The sequence below is a fragment of the Lissotriton helveticus genome, chromosome 1_1 (assembly GCF_964261635.1).
Source record: "Lissotriton helveticus chromosome 1_1, aLisHel1.1, whole genome shotgun sequence".
In the NCBI taxonomy this organism is placed as follows: Eukaryota; Metazoa; Chordata; class Amphibia; order Caudata; family Salamandridae; genus Lissotriton; species Lissotriton helveticus.
This window is the reverse complement of record NC_136057.1, coordinates 1016233035-1016243034: the sequence shown is the minus strand read 5'-3', so window position 1 is coordinate 1016243034 and position 10000 is coordinate 1016233035.

Here is a 10000-nt window from a genome sequence, read left to right as displayed (position 1 = left end):
GGGCCCAGGGCCGGAGCACCCGACCCGGGGCCCGCCCGGGCCCCTGGACCCAGCCGGGGCTCCCAAGCCCGGAGGTGCATGGGACGCCTCCCCGGTCCCTCCGGACCCCGTCCCGGGCACCCTGCCACGCAGCAGGACCAAGGACAGAGCCCGGGGTGGGGAGGCCGCCCTCCCCGGGCCCTCAGGGGCCCTAGCCACTGCTCCTGAACCCAGCCAAGCAAGGGGAGGCTCCCCGGGAACAACGGAACCCATTCCTAGGCCCTTGGCAGTGCGGTAGGCTGGGAGACAGGGCCCAGGGCCGGAGCACCCGACCCGGGGCCCGCCCGGGCCCCTGGACCCAGCCGGGGCTCCCAAGCCCGGAGGTGCATGGGACGCCTCCCCGGTCCCTCCGGACCCCGTCCCGGGCACCCTGCCACGCAGCAGGACCAAGGACAGAGCCCGGGGTGGGGAGGCCGCCCTCCCCGGGCCCTCAGGGGCCCTAGCCACTGCTCCTGAACCCAGCCAAGCAAGGGGAGGCTCCCCGGGAACAACGGAACCCATTCCTAGGCCCTTGGCAGTGCGGTAGGCTGGGAGACAGGGACCAGGGCCGGAGCACCCGACCCGGGGCCCGCCCGGGCCCCTGGACCCAGCCGGGGCTCCCAAGCCCGGAGGTGCATGGGACGCCTCCCCGGTCCCTCCGGACCCCGTCCCGGGCACCCTGCCACGCAGCAGGACCAAGGACAGAGCCCGGGGTGGGGAGGCCGCCCTCCCCGGGCCCTCAGGGGCCCAAGCCACTGCTCCTGAACCCAGCCAAGCAAGGGTAGGCTCCCCGGGAACAACGGAACCCATTCCTAGGCCCTTGGCAGTGCGGTAGGCTGGGAGACAGGGACCAGGGCCGGAGCACCCGACCCGGGGGCCCGCCCGGGCCCCTGGACCCAGCCGGGGCTCCCAAGCCCGGAGGCGCATGGGACGCCTCCCCGGACCCATGGAGCCCGTCCTGGGCATTGAGCCATGCCGTTGGCCTGGAGATGGGTGCCCCGGACGCCCGGGGGAGGTCTGTCCGGGACACATGGAGCCCGTCCTGGGCATTGAACCATGTCGTTGGCCTGGAGAAGGGAGCCCCGGACGCCCGGGGGAGGACTGCCCGGTACCCGTGGAGCCCTTCCCGGGTACTTTGCAACGCCGTTGGCCTCCTGGAGATGGGTGCCCCGAACGCCCGGGGGGCGGGCTGCCCGGGACCCATGGAGCCCGTCCTGGGCACTCTGACCTGCTGTTGGCCCGGGGGGGAGGGACCCCAGACGACCGGGACCCGTGGAGCCCGTCCTTGGCACTCTGACAAGCCGTTGGCCCGGGGAAGGGAGCCCCAGACGACCGGGACCTGTGGAGCCCGTCCTGGGCACTCCTGTATGCCGTTGGCCCGGGGAAGGGAGCCCCGGACGTCCGGGACCCGTGGAGCCCGTCCTGGGCACTCCTGTATGCCGTTGGCCCGGGGAAGGGAGCCCCGGACGTCCGGGACCCGTGGAGCCCGTCCTGGGCACTCTGAAATGCTTTGGCCCGGGGAAGGGAGCCCCGGACACCCAGGGGGAGGACTGCCCGGGACCCGTGGAACTCGTCCTGGGCACTCTGACATGCCGTTGGCCCGGGGAAGGGAGCCCCGGACGTCCGGGACCCGTGGAGCCCGTCCTGGGCACTCCTGTATGCCGTTGGCCCGGGGAAGGGAGCCCCGGACGTCCGGGACCCGTGGAGCCCGTCCTGGGCACTCTGAAATGCTTTGGCCCGGGGAAGGGAGCCCCGGACACCCAGGGGGAGGACTGCCCGGGACCCGTGGAGCCCGTCCTGGGCACTCTGACAAGCCATTGGCCCGGGGAAGGGAGACCTGGACGCCCGGAACCCGTGGAGCCCGTCCTGGGCACTCTGAAATGCTTTGGCCTGGAGAAGGGAGCCCCCCCCGGACGCCCGGGGGAGGACTGCCCGGGACCCGTGGAACTGGTCCTGGGCACTCTGACATGCCGCTGGCCCGGGGAAGGGTGCCCCGGATGACCGGGGCCCGTGGAGCCCGTCCTGGGCACTCTGACATGCCGCTGGCCCGGGGAAGGGAGCCCCGGACGCCCGGGGCCCGTGGAGCCCGTCCCGGGCACTCTGCCATGCCGTCAGCCTGGATGGAGCCCCGGACGCCCGGGGGGACGAAGGCCCGGGACGCATGGAGCCTGTCCCGGGCACTCTGCCATGCCGTCGGCCTGGATGGAGCACCGGACGCCCGGGGGACGACTGCCCAAGAGCCATGGAGCCCGTCCTGGGCAATTTGACATGCAGTTGGCCTGGAGGAAGGAAGCTCCGGGTGGCCTAGGGAGGTGTTGCCCAGGCATATCCCATCTGGTCCCCATGGCAGAGAACCACCAAACCTGGAGGGGTGTCCGGGCATACCCTGCCCCATAGTAATCCGGAGGCAAATTACCCCCCTTTCTTGCAATCTGTGCACGCGAGGTGACAGAGGGGACCCAAGGCGTGAAAGAACCCGACCTCATGGAGCCCTCGCTGGGATCCGGGAGGCGAATGGCACCTCATTAAGACTTCCAGGGAAGTTCGGCCATCTGGTCCCCCCCCCCATAGGAAAGCGTTGCGGGCGACCAGATGCCCGAGGGGATCCGGGCGACCAGATGGCCGAGGGAATCCGGGCGACCAGATGGCCGGGCATGGAGGTGAAGCCGCCTGGACTCTTCCCCACCCCGTCCCCGTCCCCGTCCCCGTCCCGGGACGAATTCCCGGGACGCATGGAGCCCGTCCTGGCCACTTGACGTCCCGTCCTGGGCATTGAACCATGCCGTCGGCCTGGAGAAGGGAGCCCCCCCCGGACGCCCGGGGGAGGACTGCCCGGTACCCGTGGAGCCCTTCCCGGGTACTTTGCAACTCCGTTGGCCTCCTGGAGATGGGTGCCCAAGATGCCCGGGGGTGGGCTGCCCGGGACCCATGGAGCCCGTCCTGGGCACTTTTACATGCCGTCGGCCTGGAGGTGGGTGCCCTGGACGCCCGGGGGAGGCCTGCCCGGGACCCGTGGAGCCCCTCCCGGGTACTTTGCCAATGCCGTTGGCCTCATGGAGATGGGTGCCCCGGACGCCCGGGGGAGGACTGCCCGGTACCCGTGGAGTCCTTTCCGGGTACTTTGCAACGCTGTTGGCCTCCTGGAGATGGGTGCCCCGGACGCCCGGGGGAGGTCTGTCCGGGGCCCATGGAGCCCGTCCTGGGCAGTGTGACATGCCGTCGGCCTGGAGGTGGGAGCCCCGGACGCCCGGGGGAAGGCTGCCCGGGACCCGTGGAGCCCTTCCCGGGTACTTTGCCATCCCGTTGGCCTCCTGGAGATGGGTGCCCCGGACGCCCAGGGGCGGTCTGTCCGGGACACGTGGAGCCCGTCCTGGGCATTGAGCCATGCCGTTGGCCCGGAGAATGGAGCCCCCAGACGCCCGGGGGAGGTGTTGCCCAGGCATATCTCATCTGGTCCCCGGGCAGAGAACCACCAGCCCTGGAGAGGTGTCCGGGCGTACCCTGCCCCTAGTAATCCGGAGGGAAATTACCCCCCTTTCTTGCAATCCGTGCACGCGAGGTGACAGAGGGGACCCAAGGCGTAAAAGAACCCGAGCTCATGGAGCCCTAGCTGGGATCCGGGAGGCGAATGGCACCTCATCGGGACTTCCAGGGAAGCCCGGCCATCTGGTCGCCCCATTGGAAAGCATCGCGGGCGACCAGATGGCCCGGATCGAAAGGACTCCCAGCTCCCCATCCACCCCAAGCCTTCGCGGTAGGGTTCCTGACTGCCAGCCCACGCAAGGCAGGGCTCTTGGACCCCGGCTGGGCCTCAGGCGCAGGTTGGACCACCGGAGCTCTAGGGCCCGGACGACCTGGGGGAGGAATGCCCGGGACCCGTGGAGCCCGTCCTGGGTACTTTGACATGCCGTCGGCCTGGAGGTGGGTGCCCCGGACGCCCCGGGGGAAGCTGCCCGGGACCCATGGAGCCCGTCCTGGGTACTTTGACATTCCGTCGGCCTGGAGGTGGGTCCCCCGGACGCCCGGGGGGTGGTCTGCCCGGGACCCATGGAGCCCGTCCTGGGTACTTTGCCTATGCCGTTGGCCTCATGGAGATGGGTGCCCCGGACGCCCGGGGGGACGAATGCCCGGGACGCATGGAGCCCGTCCTGGGCACTTTTCCATGCCTTCGGCCTGGAGCCCCCAGACACCCAGGGGAGGACCACCGTGAAAGCCATGGAGCCCGACCCGGGCACTCTGCCATGCCGTCGGCCTGGATGGAGCCCCGGACGCCCGGGGGACGAATGCCCGGGACGCATGGAGCCCGTCCTGGGCACTTTTCAATGCCGTCAGCCTGGAAGGAGCCCCGGACGCCCGGGGGACGACTGCCCAGGAGCCATGGAGCCCGTCCTGGGCAATTTGACATGCAGTTGGCCTGGAGGAAGGAAGCCCCGGGTGGCCTAGGGAGGTGTTGCCCAGGCATAGCCCATCTGGTCCCCATGGCAGAGAACCACCAGCCTCGGAGGGGTGTCCGGGCGTACCCTTCTCCCTAGTAATCCGGAGGAAAATGACCCCCTTTTCTTGTAATCTGTGCACGCGAGGTGACAGAGGGGACCCAAGGCGCGAATGTACCCAACCTCCTGGAGCCCTCGCTGGGATCCGGGCGGCGAATGGCACCTCATCGGGACTTCCAGGGAAGTTCGGCCATCTGGTCGCCCCTCAGGAAAGCGTTGCGGGCGACCAGATGCCCGAGGGGATCCGGGCGAGCAGATGGCCGAGGGAATCTGGGCGATCAGATGGCTGGACACGGAAGTGAAGCCGCCTGGACTCTCCCGACCCTGTCCCCGTCCCCGTGCCCGTGCCCGGGACGCATGGAGCCCGTCCTGGGCACTTTTCCATGCCTTCGGCCTGGAGCCCCCAGACACCCAGGGGAGGACCACCGTGAAAGCCATGGAGCCCGACCCGGGCACTCTGCCATGCCGTCGGCCTGGATGGAGCCCCGGACGCCCGGGGGACAAATGCCCGGGACGCATGGAGCCCGTCCTGGGCACTTTTCCATGCCTTCGGCATGGAGCGCCCCGACACCCTGGGGAGGACCACCCTGGAAACCATGGAGCCCGACCCGGGCACTCTGCCATGCCGTCGGCCTGGATGGAGCCCCGGACGCCCGGGGGACAAATGCCCGGGACGCATGGAGCCCGTCCTGGGTACTTTTCCATGCCGTCGGCCAGGAGCCCCCTGACACCCAGGGGAGGACCACCGTGAAAACCATGGAGCCCGACCCGGGCACTCTGCCATACCGTCAGCCTGGATGTAGCCCCGGACGCCCGGGGGACGAATGCCCGGGACGCATGGAGCCCGTCCCGGGCACTCTGCCATGCCGTCCTGACAAATTCGTACGGACTCCTAACCTTACGACACGGATCGGAATCGAGCCCTCTCTGACCCAGCAGTTTCAGGCGCCCGGGGGACGAATGCCCGGGACGCATGGAGCCCGACCCGGGCACACTGCCTTGCCGCCGGCCTGGATGGAGCCCCGGACGCCCGGGGGACGAATGCCCGGGACGCATGGAGCCCGTCCCGGGCACTCTGCCATGCCGTCGGCCTGGATGGAGCCCCGGACGCCCGGGGGACGACTGCCCAAGAGCCATGGAGCCCATCCCGGGCACTCTGCCATGCCGTCCCGACAAATTCGTACGGACTCCTAACCTTCCGACACGGATCGGAATCGAGCCCTTTCTGACCCAGCAGATTTCAGGTTGATTTGCTATATACTTTACGTACGATTTTATGGGGGCCGATTCCGATCCGGTACGTAAAAGCAAATACGACCGACATGTCGGACAACCACGTACACCCAGGGGATAGGACTGCCCGGGTCACATGGACCCCGTCCTGGGCACTCTGATCTGCCGCCGGCGCCGGGGATCGAACCGTGATCACCAGATGGGGATATCCCAAAAATCTGGCATGGATACGGCCCGCCAGGACAGGTTTGGGCACCCCTGTTGTACGGACTCCCAAGCCCTACGGTCCTTCTGACACGGATCGGAATCGAACCCAGCAGATTTCGCGTTGACTGCCTCTATATCAGGGGTGCCCAAACCAGTCCTGGCGGGCCGTATCCATGCCAGATTTTTGGGATATCCCCATCTGGGGATCACGGTTCGATCCCCGGCACCGGCGGCAGATTAGCCCAGCACCAGGTGACTCTGGGAAATAGCTGGCGCCGCGGCTAGGGCGGCTGACTCCGGAATCTGGAGATTTTTTTATTTAAGGTTTTTGTAGAGCGCGTAGTAACCCTCGAGCATCCCAGAGATCAGGGTTCGATCCCCGGCACCGGCCGCAGATTAGCCCAGCACCACGTGACTCTGGGAAATAGCTGGCGCCGCGGCTAGGGAGGCTGACTCCGGAATCTGGAGATCACGGTTCGATCCCCGGCACCGGCGGCAGATTAGCCCAGCACCAGGTGACTCTGGGAAATAGCTGGCGCCGCGGCTAGGGCGGCTGACTCCGGAATCTGGAGATTTTTTTATTTAAGGTTTTTGTAGAGCGCGTAGTAACCCTCGAGCATCCCAGAGATCAGGGTTCGATCCCCGGCACCGGCCGCAGATTAGCCCAGCACCATTTGACTCTGGGCAATAGCTTGCTTAATCTTCCCAACGGCCCCTAGCGCCTAGAGACCCTTACGGGTGATTGTGCGCCTTACAAATGTGGATTATTATTATTATTATTATTATTTGGGCCGATTCCGATCCGGTTCGTAAAAGCACATCTGCCCGAATCTGTCGGACAACCACGTACGCCCGGGAGAGGACTGCCCGGGACCCGTGGAGCCCGTCCTGGTCACTCTGACCTGCCATCGGCCTGGAGAAGGGAGCGCCGGACGCCCGGGGGGAGGACTGCCCGGGACCCGTGGAGCCCGTCCTGGGCACTCTGACCTGCCGTCTGCCCGGGGAAGGGAGCCCCGGACGCCCGGGGGGAGGACTGCCCGGGACCCATGGAGCCCGTCCTGGGCACTCTGACCTGCCGACGGCCCGGGGAAGGGAGCCCCGGACGCCCGGGGGAGGACTGCCCGGGACCCGTGGAACTCGTCCTGGGCACTCTGACTTTCTGCTGACCCGGGGAAGGGAACCCCGGACGCCCGGGAGCCGTGGAGCCCGTCCTGGGCACTCTGACAAGCCGTCGGACCGGGGAAGGGAGCCCCGGACGCCCGGGACCCGTGGAGCCTGTCCTGGGAACTCCGGCATGCCGTTGGCCCAGGGAAGGGAGTCCCAGATACCCGGGACCCGTGGAGCCCGTCATGGGCACTCTGACAAGCCGGTGTCCCGGGGAAGGGAGCCCCGGACGCCGGGGACTCGTGGAGCCCGTCCTGGGCACTCTGGCATGCCGTTGGCACGGGGAAGGGAGCCCCAGATGCCCGGGACCCGTGGAGCCCGTCCTGGGCACTCTGACAAGCCGTTGTCCCGGGGAAGGGAGCCCCGGACGCCGGGGACTCGTGAAGCCCGTCCTGGGCACTCTGGCATGCCGTTGGCCCGGGGAAGGGAGCCCAAGATGCCCGGGACCCGTGGAGCCCGTCCTGGGCACTCTGACAAGCCGTTGTCCCAGGGAAGGGAGCCCCGGACGCCCGGGACTCGTGGAGCCCGTCCTGGGCATTCTGGCATGCCGTTGGCCCGGGGAAGGGAGCCCCGGACGTCCGGGGCCCGTGGAGCCCATCCTGGGCACTCTGACAAGCCGTTGGCCCGGGGAAGGGAGAGCCGGACACCCAGCGGAGGAATGCCCGGGACCCATGGAGCCCGTCCTGGGCAATCTGACCTGCCGTCGGCCCGGAGAAGGGAGCGACGGACGCCCGGGGGGAGGAATGCCCGGGACGCATGGAGCCCATCCTGGGCACTTTGACATGCCATCGGCCTTGAGACCCGGGGGACGACTGCCCGGGAAGCATGGAGCCCGACCTGGGCACTCGCTCATGCCGTTGGCCTGGAGACCCGGGGGACGACTGCCCGGGGCGCATGGAGCCCGACCTGGGCACTCGCTCATGCCGTTGGCCTGGAGACCCGGGGGACGACTGCCCGGGACGCATGGAGCCCGTCCTGGGCACTTTGACATGCCGTTGGCCTGGAGGAGGGAAGCCCCGGGTGTTGTTACCCAGGCATAGCCCATCTGGTCCCCCTGGCAGAGAACCACCAGCCTTCCAGGGGTGTCCGGGCATACCCTTACCCCTAGTAATCCGGAGGAAAATTACCCCCCTTTCTTGTAATCTGTGCACACGAGTTGACAGAGGGGACCCAAGGCGTAAAAGTACCCGACCTCCTGGAGCCCTCGCTGGGATCGGGGAGGCAAATGGCACCTCATAGGGACTTCCAGGGAGGTTTGGCCATCTGGTCGCCCTTTTGGATAGCATTGCGTGCGACCAGATGGCCGAGGGGAAAGGTGCAACCAGGTGGCCGGGAACGAAAGGACTCCCTGCTTCCCACCCCGAGCCTTCGTGGTAGGGCTGCTGCCTGCCCACGCCGGGCAGGGCTCGGGGACCCCGGCTGGGCCTCAGGCACGGTGAGGACCACCGGAGCTCCCAGGCCCGGACGCCCGGGACGACGACTGCCCGGGACGCATGGAGCCCGTCCTGGGCACTTTGACATGCCGTCGGCCTGGAGACCCGGGGGACGACTGCCTGGGACGCATGGAGCCCGTCCTGGACATTTTGACATGCCGTCGGCCTGGAGACCCGGGGGACGACTGCCCGGGACGCATGGAGCCCGTCCTGGGCACTTTGACATGCCGTCGGCCTGGAGACCCGGGGGACGACTGCCCGGGACGCATGGAGCCCGTCCTGGGCACTTTGACATGCCGTCGGCCCGGAGAAGGGAGCGCCGGACACCCAGGGAAGGACTGCCCGGGACCCATGGAGCCCGTCCTGGGCAATCTGACCTGCCGTCGGCCCAGGGAAGGGAGCGGCGGATGCCCGGGGGGAGGAATGCCCGGGACGCATGGAGCCCGTCCTGGGCACTTTGACATGCCGTCGGCCCGGAGACCCGTGGGACGACTGCCCGGGACGCATGGAGCCCGTCCTGGGCACTTTGACATGCCGTCGGCCTGGAGACCCGGGGGACGACTGCCCGGGACGCATGGAGCCCGTCCTGGGCACTTTGACATGCCGTCGGCCTGGAGATCCGGGGGACGACTGCCCGGGACGCATGGAGCCCGTCCTGGGCACTTTGACATGCCATCGGCCTGGAGACCCGGGGGACGACTGCCCAAGAGCCATGGAGCCCGTCCTGGGCAATTTGACAAGCCGTTGGCCTGGAGGAAGGAAGCCCCGGGTGGCCTAGGGAGGTGTTACCCAGGCATAGCCCATCTGGTCCCCCTAGCAGAGAACCACCAGCCTTGGAGGGGTGTCCGGGCATACCCTGCCCCCTAGTAATCCGGAGGGAAATTACCTGACTTTCTTGCAATCTGTGCACACAAGGTGACAGAGGGGACCCAAGGCGCGAAAGTACCCGACCTCCTGGAGCCCTCGCTGGGATCCGGGAGGCGAATGGCACCTCATCATGACTTCCAGGGCGACCAGATGGCCGGGACCAAAAGGACGCCAATCTGCCTGCCCCGGAGCTGCAGGGCTCTGGGGCTGCAGGGTTCCGGGGGCTGCAGAGCTGCAGGTCTCTGGGGCTGCAGGGCTCCGGGGCTTCAGGCCTCCCCGGGCCCTGATGGACCCTCCGTCCCGGGTACCTCCGACCCCCGGCCGGCTTGCAGGACGGAGGGGGGATTCCCGCACCACTGGGCCCTGCCGGACGGGGCTCAAGCCCCGGGCCCGGTCCCCGGCCCCAGTCCCGGCTTTCCAAACCCTATGCCGGGCCGGGGAGAGCCTCCCCTGGGCCCCCGGTGGACCCTCCGTCCCGGGCGCCCCGGACCCCCGGCCGGATTGCTGGACGGAGGGGTACCAGCACCCTCGGGGCCTGGCCAGATGGAGTTCAAGCCCCGGGTCCGGTCCCACCTTCCGAACCCT